This window comes from Heterocephalus glaber, unplaced genomic scaffold (genome assembly GCF_053883595.1).
Source record: "Heterocephalus glaber isolate CG9 unplaced genomic scaffold, H.glaber_assembly_v1.0 deba00001532, whole genome shotgun sequence".
In the NCBI taxonomy this organism is placed as follows: Eukaryota; Metazoa; Chordata; class Mammalia; order Rodentia; family Bathyergidae; genus Heterocephalus; species Heterocephalus glaber.
This window is the reverse complement of record NW_028258330.1, coordinates 7,231,654-7,243,847: the sequence shown is the minus strand read 5'-3', so window position 1 is coordinate 7,243,847 and position 12,194 is coordinate 7,231,654. Positions and strand designations below refer to the sequence as shown.

General features: G+C 39.6%; 1 protein-coding gene and 1 pseudogene across 11 annotated transcripts in view; both read left to right on the top strand.

The window, feature by feature from the left end:
• The window catches only part of Macrod2 (mono-ADP ribosylhydrolase 2), a 2,157,923-nt gene that overhangs the window by 2,014,360 nt on the left and 131,369 nt on the right, over nt 1-12,194 (top strand). The gene's annotated exons all lie outside the window — the stretch shown is intronic.
• On the top strand, nt 10,495-10,588 carry LOC147824634 (U2 spliceosomal RNA; annotated as a pseudogene).

The following is a 12,194-nucleotide window of genomic DNA, read 5'->3' as shown; positions in this document are numbered from 1 at the left end:
GTTGTTCTAGGATGAGGTCAACACACTGTGTAAAGGACCAAAGATGAGTACATCTTGGCTTTGCCAGCCACCTGTGGCCTAACTTTTTAAACATGTAAAGAACCTGCTTAGATTTCAGGCTGTGCATACAAAGACAAGCCTTCAGGCCCTGTTCTAAATAAGGATAAAGAAATGTTCATTGTGTCCTTGAAAATATTTTAGATGTGCTTCTCAACACCACCCCCTTTCCACATCTCTCAAATTTCCTAAAGAGACCTAATTTATCTTATTGTAGGTAAAGAGCTGGGACTCCTTTTTTCAGGTTGGGTATGTTTTACATAGGATTACTCTCGTGCCTTCAGGGAGACAGAAGCAGGTTCAAAAATTAAGTCACTGAAATGACTAATGTGGTACTGTCAGTGAAGAATTATAGACCTGCAGAGTGATGGTCTCTCAGAGAACTCATTTTGCGTTTGTATTCGTCAAGTGAATAACAATAACCTTCTCCAACACAGGGAGTGAAGAATGTATAGACAGCCAGTGAACATTCCTTTCTACTCACTAAATATTGACACCAAAAGGGCTTTCTATGGCAATAAGAATTTGTGTCAGATTTGACTTTTAATAGGGGAATAGAATCCATTCTCATCATTTGGCTTTTATGCATCCACTGTTTTCTTAACATCAGTATGTCTCATCAGCGGCATGTAGCACACATACACACACACACACACACACACACACACACCCACAGGAGGAATCCTAGGTCTTTATCAGCCACAAGAATCAAAATTCTTACATGAGCATTCTTAAAAACAAAATTATATACATTTTAATTTGACTAGGACATTAGTAAAAATATATTACCTAGCTCATATGTCAACAAAAGAAAATGTGTAAAAATACAGATGCATGATTAATGAATCTATACTAACAGAAGGCGAAGGGAAAAACTAAAAGCAGTGCATCATGTTTAATGTTTCATATCCCCAGTTAGGATAGGCCTCATTCTCATTTTGCTCCCATGCCCAAACATGTCCAACTACAAAATTGCAGACTTGAGGTGCTACATGAAAACTACACAGAGACTGGCCAACTCTTGCAAGAGGGGAGAATTCTGATTGAATAATTTAAAAGGCCAATAAATCAAGTATACATCTGTGTTTCCTAATCATAACAACTGTGGTTTTAAGTCTTTGTTTAACCCCTCTATAGTTTTCCATGTAGGACTCTATAATTTGTAATTAAAACTGACCAAAATCATAATTTAATTAGCTTTATTTGGACATACTTTGAAGGGTAATCTTTAATTTTGAATACATAATGTTTCTTCCTGTAATAAATTGTTCTTTTTGTAAATTATTCTGATCATAAATTTATTAGCTAGTTGTTGAAGAAATTATCCACTTGCCATTTGTTTGAATAGTTCAAGAAGCATATGCATATACTTGACTATTTGTCCTAATATCGTCATGTGATTGGAAGAACTTTTTATCTAATTTGGCGTGTTTTTAATTGACGCATACAGTATTCATTACATTGTGATTTGGGAGTTTTCATAAGAAGACCTTATCTACAGCTTACATGACAACACCTAGGCCCATTCTGATTCTCCTACAAACTACAGATCTTCTAGGTGTCCACGAAACAGAAATTAGCTTCAAGACATCCAGGATCATGTGACATCAGTGTTGAGAACAGGAAGAAACAGAATAGTTTATTCTCATAAGCAAACTACCAAGAAGCTAGAAAGTCCGGCAGCCATTCCCAAGCTATGGTGGTAGGAATGCACTCCTCTGGTCTTTCTTGTTGGCAGTGCTCTCTCATGCATTCACCATTGAACTCTTTCCATCTGTGGCTCTCAGTGGCACTCACTGTCTCCTCGAGGTAGGAAAAGGCTCCACATGAGAAGTGACTGTCCTTAGATCTCTTGAGGAAGAATACACCAGTGCCCACTGGGCAGACAGGGTCCCCTTTTGAGTGTCATCACTTGCAAAGATTTCTCTTTTCATTGATCTCATGCCACACTGATATATATGAACCAAACATATTTCTGTGGAGAAGGGATAGCTGGAATCAGCTGGAATGCCTTTATAGTTATCCAAATAGGTACATTAGATAAGGACAGACTTCTGAAAATTGAGCAACTTGGCCAAGAGAAGAAAGAAGAGTCTACAGCAGTGTACACACTGGCGATGCATAGTTGCCTGTGGGCTGCTCTGCCATCAGCAGATGTTCCTATTTGTATTTTTATGTGGCCTGTGGATATTTACATTGACTTGTCTAAAATAGCATCATCAACCATCTTCCACGATTTTTTCCTGGTCCTTGAATCTGTTGACTAGTTGTTTCAGGTGACTGGTAAAAATGTGGTTATCATTTAAGATGATTCTCTGCTGTAGGTATTGGCCTGACAGATGATTGGTAAGTGACATCAAAAAAAGGCAAATAGGGTTTCATTTATTCAAAGGGAAACAACATTCCAATATGATTCTTTTTGGGTAAATTCAAGACCAGGGGGTTTCAGCATTCTCTGCTCAGTACAGTGATTATGGAATTTCTGTTATAGGAAGGAAGCCTAGATAATTACTGTTATCATAGTTGTGGAAAAGTGTTAGATCCATTACTAAATAAAACCAATTTATACTAAATTGAAAGTGACAGCTGATTCTTCATGTACAGCTTGATGGGGAAGAAATGGTGATATTGGAGATGTGGAGAAGGAGGAATTGCATTAGGTCTGGAAACCACAGAAAGCATGCAGTTGTCCTTCGGCTGAGGCTGGCCCTGAGGGCTTACAATAGGATACATTCCTATTTGTGACAGAAAGAGAACAGATATTGGAAGTAACTGTCTTAGACCATAAGTCAAAATGTACAACCCAGACAAGGTCATAGAAAGAAAAAACAAAAATCTAACCAGGATATGTGCAAATAGCATACCCATGCACAAAGTGACTGCCACATGCACACTTGATTTTAATTTTTTCTTAATTTATGAAAAAAATATATCAATTTTCAAGATACTATTTTAAAGGCTAAATTTTACTGGACTATTTTCCCCTCCATCTATTTGGCCTTTCTTCTTTGTACTAACATCTCTATTGCACATCCTATGAGCATGGTGTCCCCCTTTGTTCCCGGGTTCCCCAGACCTCCTGTTTCCCTTGACCACCAGCTAAAGTGCCCTTCAGGTTAGCATTACAGCTCTGTAACTGTAAATGTCCAAGGCACAAATCCTATTTTCCATTCTCTGCTAGCTGTGAAACATTGGAGAGTTACAGAAACTGGAACACCATTTACTCATCTATAAAGTTTGAATTATGTCTAGATTATGAAGTTGTTATGAATGTTAATCAGGATAACTCAGAGCTTTTCTAGTAAAATTTGGAACCACGTCTCATCTATTACCCTTCTGTGCAACCACTCACCAAAGTCATGATTCTGCCCCCTGAATATCTCCCCAACCCATCCTGTCCTCTCTCTCTCTTCTCATCTGTTATCCCTTTGTCTTAGGTCATTGTCATCTCTTTGCAGCATTTAATCAATTCCAAGAGCGTTGTTTATCACTGCACTTTGCCCCACCCTGCTCAATGTATGTCCCAGAAAGTGGCTATGTGGGAGAGGAACCTTCCATGGCTCCCTACTGCCCTCCCTAGATATGCCCAGTCCCAGTAAAGGGCATAAAGCCCTTTCTAATACAAGCACTTGCTTTTCGCCTGGCTTTGTTCTTGATTCTATTCTTTTTGTGGTTGTGTTCCAAATAAACTAAATCACTGCACACCTCAAACATACATACTCCCTCTCCTCTCTGGGTCTTGTTCCCCACCCCAAGGAACATTCTCCCTACTCACTCCACTCCATTGCCCAAATATCTCCCGCTTAGGTGAATTTCATGGCACACACCATCTGAACAAGCCCCACCGGCCCTTCCCAAATCTTCAAAGAGGTCAAGTTTTTTCCCATAGAAGGCTCCTCAACCCACTCTTCACTCCACCTGGAACACTCATCCCTCTCTACTTCATTAAGTTCTACTAATTACTTTCACTTCCTAAATGGCTTAGACTGCTCAGCTCAAATGCCACTTCCACAGGGAAGCCCTCTCTGATGATCTTGTTAGGAACCAAATTGGCAACTTGCATTTCCCTTAATTAGTACTTAACATGATTGGGGATAATGTGTTTTTGTGGTTATTTGATTTAAAATTTTCTTAGGCCAAGTCCCCCTGAAGGCCAAGACAAGGACTCAAGGTCACCAGTTGACTGGGGAAAAGATCTAAGGAAACACCAGCAGGAGAGTAGTGCTGTGAGAAGGGAGGGAGAGGAACAAGCACAGGTAGATGAACCAGAAGGCTGTTTGTGGTCAACTGCAAGTGGACTCGTGCCTGAGAGCTGTCCTGCTGCAGAGACCTACAAGCCCAGCTTGGGGTTGCTAGTGCTCCAACTCCCCCCCATCACTGGTTGAGGGCTGCTTCCCGGTACAGACTCCCCAGCGTCAGCACTGAGAGACAGACATTTTGTACAGGGCAGACAAAGCTCCTGGGGAGCAGGTGCATGAGGAGAGGCCACTGGTCCACACACACAGTAATCAGAGGTGACTGCCAAGGGGGTGGCAGCTTTGGTGATGGTGCCTGTCTGCCCTATGGCCGCACAGCTTCATAGCTCCTCCCATCACTCACTATGTCTAGAGTAATGCTGTTCAACAGAAATATAACATGGGTCACAGATACAGGTGTCATTTTAAACTTTTATGAATCTGCTTTTTAAAAAAGTGAAAAATATGGGTGAACTTAATTTTTTAACTCTTTAACCCAATACATCCAAAAGAACCATTTCAACATGTAAACAATGTAATTGTGAAATATTTTACATTGTTTCCATTTTATCCAAGGTCAGTTATGCATTTTACACTCACAGCCCTCTGAGTTTGGACTCGCCATATTTCCAGTACCCTGTAGAAATGGGTGGGTAGTGGCTTCCACAATGGGCAGCACACCTCTAAAGGACAGGGTCTGGAAGGGCTGGATCCTGATACATGTGTACTTGTGATAAAAATGTTAGCAGACACACAGCAGAGGCTATGGCTCCTCTGAGAAAGTTTCTTGACCCCTCAGGCCTGAGTTAGGTGCTCACCCTCAGAGGCCCCATGGCCCTACCTGCTTTCCCTAGCTCCCAGTTGAATTTTCCTGGAGTAGTGCATCCAACATCTGTCTCCACAGTTGGCTTCTGGAGGAGGTGGGCTCCCTCTTCTTCAATCCTGTGTCCCCTGCATAGGTTGGTTCAAAGATTTTAAAACCATTTTAAGATAAAGTAATTTAATTATGATCATTTGTGAAACTCTAGTGAAAAGATAAATTTTTATACATTGATTTTATGAAATGTCTAACTTTTTCCTCTGTGAAATAACTACTGTAGTCTTAAGGGATTACTCAATTCGTGGCTATAGAAATTCAGAAGTGGGGAATGTAATATAGCCGAGTGTGCTGTTCATAGCCAGATTTAATGAATGAAAGTAAATCTTACCATGCTTTCTGTTCCTACCAGAGCCTAGACAAATGGTCTTCAAACTATGGTTGCCATACCCGCAGCAGCACAAGAACATCTCTGGGAATTGGTTAGAGATGAAAAGTTTCTGCCTCCCCTACCCCCACAGCTCTGCTAAAACTTGAACTTGTAATCTGCACTATAACAAGCCTGCCAAGAGCTTCTGACCCACAGTGAAGTTTGAGACATACTGCTTAAGATGCAATAACTTCTAAGTTACTTTTGTAGAAGGAAACCATGAGACCCTAGAGAACACAGCTTTCAATACCTAAAATTTTATACGTGATAATTATTTGCACTATCTGCCTGATGGTCTTTGGTTTCTCCATATGTGAATTACAGTTACCCTCCATATCCTCTGGTTCTGCATCTCCAGATTCATCCTACTGAGGATGGAAAACAATCAGAAAAATGTTGTATCTGTACCAAACATGTATAGAATTTTTGCCTTGCCATTATTCCCTAAACAATGCAGTATAACAATTATTTTCTTGGCATTTACATTGAATTGGTATTATAAATAATCCATTTTGTGTAATAGACTGGAACATACATGGATCTTAGTGTCCAAGTGGCCTCTAGAGCTAATCCCGTGTGGTTACTATGGGACAATTATATTTTCATGTGAAGTAAACGGAGTAACATGTTAATATTCTGCAACAACATCAACTATATATTAAACAAAATGTGGCCATATATAGTTATTATAGTAATTCTGCAATTTTAAATAGTAATAAAATTCACACAGAGAGAGCATTGTCATTTTTATAGTTATCAATCAGCTCCAGAGTGGTGGTCAAGCTTTCAGGATTATATTTGGGGTGAGGGTGCTTTATTATAAAAAGACTATAATGGAGTCATAGAAAACCTACACATTGCTCTCATCCTAAACTTCAAAATTCTAAATCATTATCTTATTTTTTAAAATTTTTACTACCTAAAATAGTAAGTCTCAACACAGAGTGAACAAATATTTTAAAAGAGGAAAATGATTTTTTAAAAACATGGAAATTAAGGCTTTTATTTCCCAAGATAATATGGGGCTACCCCCAACCTCAGGTATATATGTCTGCTGCATTGTACCCCAGAGAGGAAACAAATTAAGCTTTTCCAAACACAAAAGACTTTCCCCTGGGCCTTGCCCCAATGCACACTTTCTTCATCTGTACATCTGTCAGTGATGTCCCAGAGAATCACATTCATGCAGGCCAAATATCCTACCTCAATTCAAATCTATAGATATGAGATGTTTTTTATAATTTTTCTGAATAATCATCCTTAGCCTCAATTTCATCTTGTATTTCATCACACATCTCATGACACCCTTCCCTCCCTCTCTTTTGCCAGCTTCCAAAGGGAAAAGCCGTTGTCTTCCAAGGAACCTAATTCATTCACTCTCCGTCATTTTGAACACTGTAGGTACCCAGTGAACACTAATTGATGACAAAGATATCTAACAGCTTTTGAATTTATTCATGGGATAATTCTCCTATTTAAAGACCATCTTTGTATACTTTCCATTCTTCAGCAAAAAGGCAGTTGCTCTTGCCAGCTCTGTATTTAACATCTGCACAGAGCACAGTGTGTGCCTGTTTTAAACAAATGTGTAGGCACACTGGTAATCTTGATTCAGGAACATAAATGACAACATGGAGAAATATAGTTTCTAAAGGAAATTTAACCTCAGGGCTTGGAGTTAATGGAAAAGTACAATTGTTGCTGTATTTGAGAGACAGAAAGAGTAAGAAAATCCTATTGAAATGTTATTATGGTAACCTAACTTTGGTCATCATTTTCCCAGCTATGGGGTAGATACCAACTTATGTGCATACCTGAGAACAGATGTGATTGATGGTCAGTTTACCAGCCTAAGTCCACTAGTGCATTAGGTGTAAGTGTCAGCATAACTTGACTTCTAACCTCAGTTCCACCGTGAAGTCTTTGGGAGGTTCCTTAGTTAACATTTGTTAGTTTATTTTTTTAAAGCCACATTAATATGTTTCTTATTAATGCTGTTCCTTAAAGGTTATTGATTGTATGCAGGATGCTTTGTTTCTCTACCAGGCGCTGCAACTTCCCCAGGGAAGGTTGTGCTAATGAATAGTGTTTGTAAAGTACTTGGAAATCCTTGGATTAAAAACTAACCATATCAGAGTAAAAGTATTTGTATTAACACCCCATATGGGAAACCATATGTTATCTATTAAGAGAGTATTGTGATATTGAAAATAGATCTCTAGTGCATTGGCTTATGTTATTTTTAGACCAAGATATACCACAGCAAGTTTCGTATGTCAGGGTCATACCTTTGATGTCGAAATGCCACAAAATTCAACCCTTTTTCACAGATATTAGAGATGCTCCTAGGTGAGCATTTGTCACTGTTTGCCATTACATAGAAGGTGTAGAAGGAACAGTTGCATGCCACAGTCTCATGTCCTTCCCCTCCTCCTCGAATACGTCTCACAGTAAGGTTTTTCTTGACAGACACATATGTTATAAAAAGAACAGTTTCCCTTATTTCCTCTTCCTTCCACATGAGTGACTGTGCTGTTTGAGAATCCTTATCCAAAGATAGGGCTGAGACAATTGTCTTCTTTACCCTAGAGCTGAAGACCAACCCATGAGTCTTTGGGTAGAGCTGGTTCCATCAGGCAAGAGTATGTAGCTCAGCATTTCCCCACATAGGCTGTGGGTGACACACTACCTTACCACGAAGTCTTAAATCATTAGCCCAAAATACTGTATTGTAACATATAACAACTGGAAACAGAACAGGAAAAAAATATTTTTCTTTTAGTTCATCATCACTCCAGTAAGGAGACCAATTGTTGATAGGTATGTTGTCACAAGAGCCTGGGTTCTTTTGTCCAAGCCACTTTCCTTAAAAAATTCTTATCCACATGACTTATGAACCTCATATTTCATAAATAATCTGAAGGCCTCAGAATAAAGGATAGTTTCCCTTTTCCTGATTCATCCATGAACTTGCAAGGCAAGCCCAGACAAGGAGAAAATATATTTTATTAATCACAAGTATTTGTTGAACCCATGCCACGATCTCCTTTTAGGTACTTTGGAGACATCATCAAATTAAGCAAAGATCCTTGCCTGGGTGGAGCTTACACAGTCAAGCAGGGACAGGTACACACAAACATGAACATAATCCCTATATAAATTCTATTTGAGAAAATGATGAATGGCTGAAAAATCAAAGAAGAAAAAGTTGAGATGGATAAAGAAGAGAGAGTGTATATGCTAGCAAGATATTGAGATTCTTATTGGAGTCTTCAGCACAGTACCTCATTGCCGAGGGGACATTTGAACAAAGACTGGAAGGACCCAGAAAGCCCAGCAGGCAGAGAAGTCAGGTAGAAGCAAGATGTGGGGAGAGAAGAACTACTGATTGGAGGGACAGCACAGAGCCCAGCGTGGCTGCAGAAGGAGGACAGGAAAACATTGGGAGTCTCCACTACAGGGCCTCACTTCCTTCAGAACATTTGAGCAGGGGATTGGCATGATCTGACTGTCATTTTCAAACAAATTGGTCTCTAGGCAGAGAACAGACTTTAAGGACAAGAGCAGGGACAGCAAAACATGTAGGGAAGTCATTGCCACACCCTTGGAGCGAGAGTTGGGGGCCAGCTCCAGGAGTGGTGGGGCAAGCAAATGGACGCTCATTTACTCATACTCCCTATGCTTTGCCTCATTTGATTTTTAGGAACTGTTCTCAGTTATTAAAGGGACATTTTTAAGCTAGCCTGCAAGTTAATGAAGTTTAAGTAGAGACTCAGGAACATATCATACTTTTCCTACACAGAGAACTAAAATATAGTTCAAGCAAAAAATAACAATTACAGTTTAGGGAAAAAATGAACTTTTCCTCTTAATCCCCTTGTCATTGTGTACGAGGCCCCTAACTGATTTAAAGCACTGCTTAGGGTGCTGTAACACTTATAAAGAAGAGAGGTTTACTGAACCCACAGTTTTAAAGGCTGAAACTCCAAAATTGGGTGACTCCTCTGTTTGGCCTCAGGTGAGGGCCTCATGGCAGATGACATCACAATGGCAGGAACACAGGTAGAAGAAATTTCTTCATGAGACAGTAAGCCAGAGAGGTGCTGGGGTCAAACTTGTTCCTTCTGGAGCAACATATTCCTGCAGAATTAACTGGAGTCCCTCGAGAACTACTTAATACCTCCTGAAGGCAGCACCTCCAAAGACCTGATCACTTTCTACTAGGATACATCACCTCAACACCACCACCCTGGGGACAAGGCTTCCAGCACAGAAAATGTAAGGGACACATACAACCTGTATCCAAACAAGGCAAAAACCCAGACTTCAGATTTCAGCATAATGTAGACCTGAAGTCCCAGCTCTGCCACTGGCTGTGTAACATCAGGCAAATCATTTGAACTCCTACTGCCCTGACTTCTTCATGTGTAAAAATGGAAATGAAAGTCTACTTCATTGGGATCGTTGGGGGGTTCATGGTAATGTGTGAGGTGGGAGAGTGTGTAGGCCATCACACAGACAGGAGAGAGGTAGTGAGGGGCCAAGTGCCCAGCACCAAACTTGGGCAGAGTCAAGAGGGTGCCTTTGTCTCAGATTGAAGGAATTCAAAGAGACCAACAACAGAATGTTGTGTATGCTCCTTGATTGCCAGGAAGGATATCATTGGAAAACTGGCAAAACTTGGATGTGATCTATGGCTTAGATAGTAGGAATATCATCAGTGTTAATCTCCTGATCTTGATGCTTATGCTGTGTCTATGGAAGAGATGTCCTTATTGTAGAAAATAAGTACTAATGTAGTCAGGGCTGATGGAAGTGATTAGGGGGTGATTATGCCTGCAATTTGTCCTCAGTATTTCAGAGAAAAAAGAGAAAAATTTCTTATACTGTTCTTGCAACTTTCTACTGTTTAAAATTATTCTAAAGGAAAAAATATCTTTTGTAAACATATACCTATCGCTTCTCAGCCTTTTGGCTAAGATCAAGTGTAGTATAAACATATACCGGTGTTTATAATAAGATGAATATGTAATAAATAAGATAATTTATAAGTAAACAAATATCTCTAGCATTAAAAACCTAATCTTTGGAATTGTACCATTGCACCCATCTGGCATAAATGTCAGAAGAGTTTGAGTCTCAATGTTCATGTTCTCTGTTAACTCAATAAATGTACAGGAAATTATAGCTTAGCTCTTCAGGTTATTTTATTAAGTATTATTTCCAACATTTTTGCTGACTGATACTTTAACTATCTTACAACAAATATTTGTTCTATTTTCCAAGGAGGCCATGGTGGCCTGGCATCAGAGGCCCTTGTCACTATTACTTGCTTGTCATGGAATCCTAGGCAAATTACTCAACCTCTTTGTGTCTCAGTTTTCTGACGCATGAAATGTGAATAGTAATACTTACTTTATGGGGTTGTTATGAAAATTAAACTTAATAACCTATGCAAAGCATTTAGAAATTGAGTGGAATATAGGCAATATTCAATTCTTACTAGCTGGTATTAACTATATCATCTTGCATTACACCCATCTATGAAGTTAAATGAAATATAAACATTACTATATCATGGGTAGTGCACACTCTTTAGGAGCATTCCTCTCTTATGTAAAATAATTTTATATTCAAATCTGTATCTTCTAGAGAATTTTGGAAAGTGTGAAATGAAAATATAGATAAGGGGAATACAAAATTAAAAACTGAATACCTTACACATAAAACAGGGCTAACTTTAAAAAAAAGACAAAAACTTGAAGCCCTCTGACCTGAGAAAAAGGAAACATATCATTTGTATTAATCAGCTATTGCCAGTTTCTTACACCAGTAATAATGATACATAATAAATCATTCCAAAATGCCTTCCTCACAACCACTTGCTTATTCTCATTCTCACAGGCCTTTGCTGTGGTTCACCAGATGTGGGCTGGGCTTAGCTAGATGGTTCTATTTCAAGCTGTTCCTGAGCCTGGCTCCACACTGTAGTTTGGGTTCAGGTCTACTCCACATATCTCTCATCCTCCTTAAACCAGCATCCACAAAGCATATTGTTGCCATGGCAAATGTCAGGAGCACAAGCAACCAATCCACTCATGAAACACATTTAAGTCCTTTGCTCAAATCTCATTAATACCATTTCATTCTCTGCAGCAGGGAAAAGGGCCAAATCCAACATCAGTGAGCTGTATTTTCTACCCACACTGAGAGGACACTGAAATACACTGAAATGCTATCACAGGGGATTGAAGAATTATGACCAAGACTCTAACCTGAAAATCACTATATTTAACTGTCTGTACTCCCTCTATGCCTGAAACTTTGAGACTTTTACAGAAAAAGGCCTGTAATCCCAGCTACTCAGGAGGCTGAAGGAAGAGGATCACAAGTTTATGGCCAGATGGGGCAACTAAGCAAGACTCTGCCTCAAAAAACTCAACAAACAAGGGATGGAATTGAAGCCCAGTAGTAGAGTGTTTGCGTATCATGTGTGAGGTCCTGGATTCAATCCCTGGTATGGCCCTAAAACAAGAAAGGAAGGAGAAGGAGAGGGAGGAAGCCAGAGAGGAAGAAAAAGAGGGAGGGAGGGAGGGAGAGAGAGAAACACTCTAGTAGGCAACACATATTAAATTGGTTCCCCAGTAGCAATGAT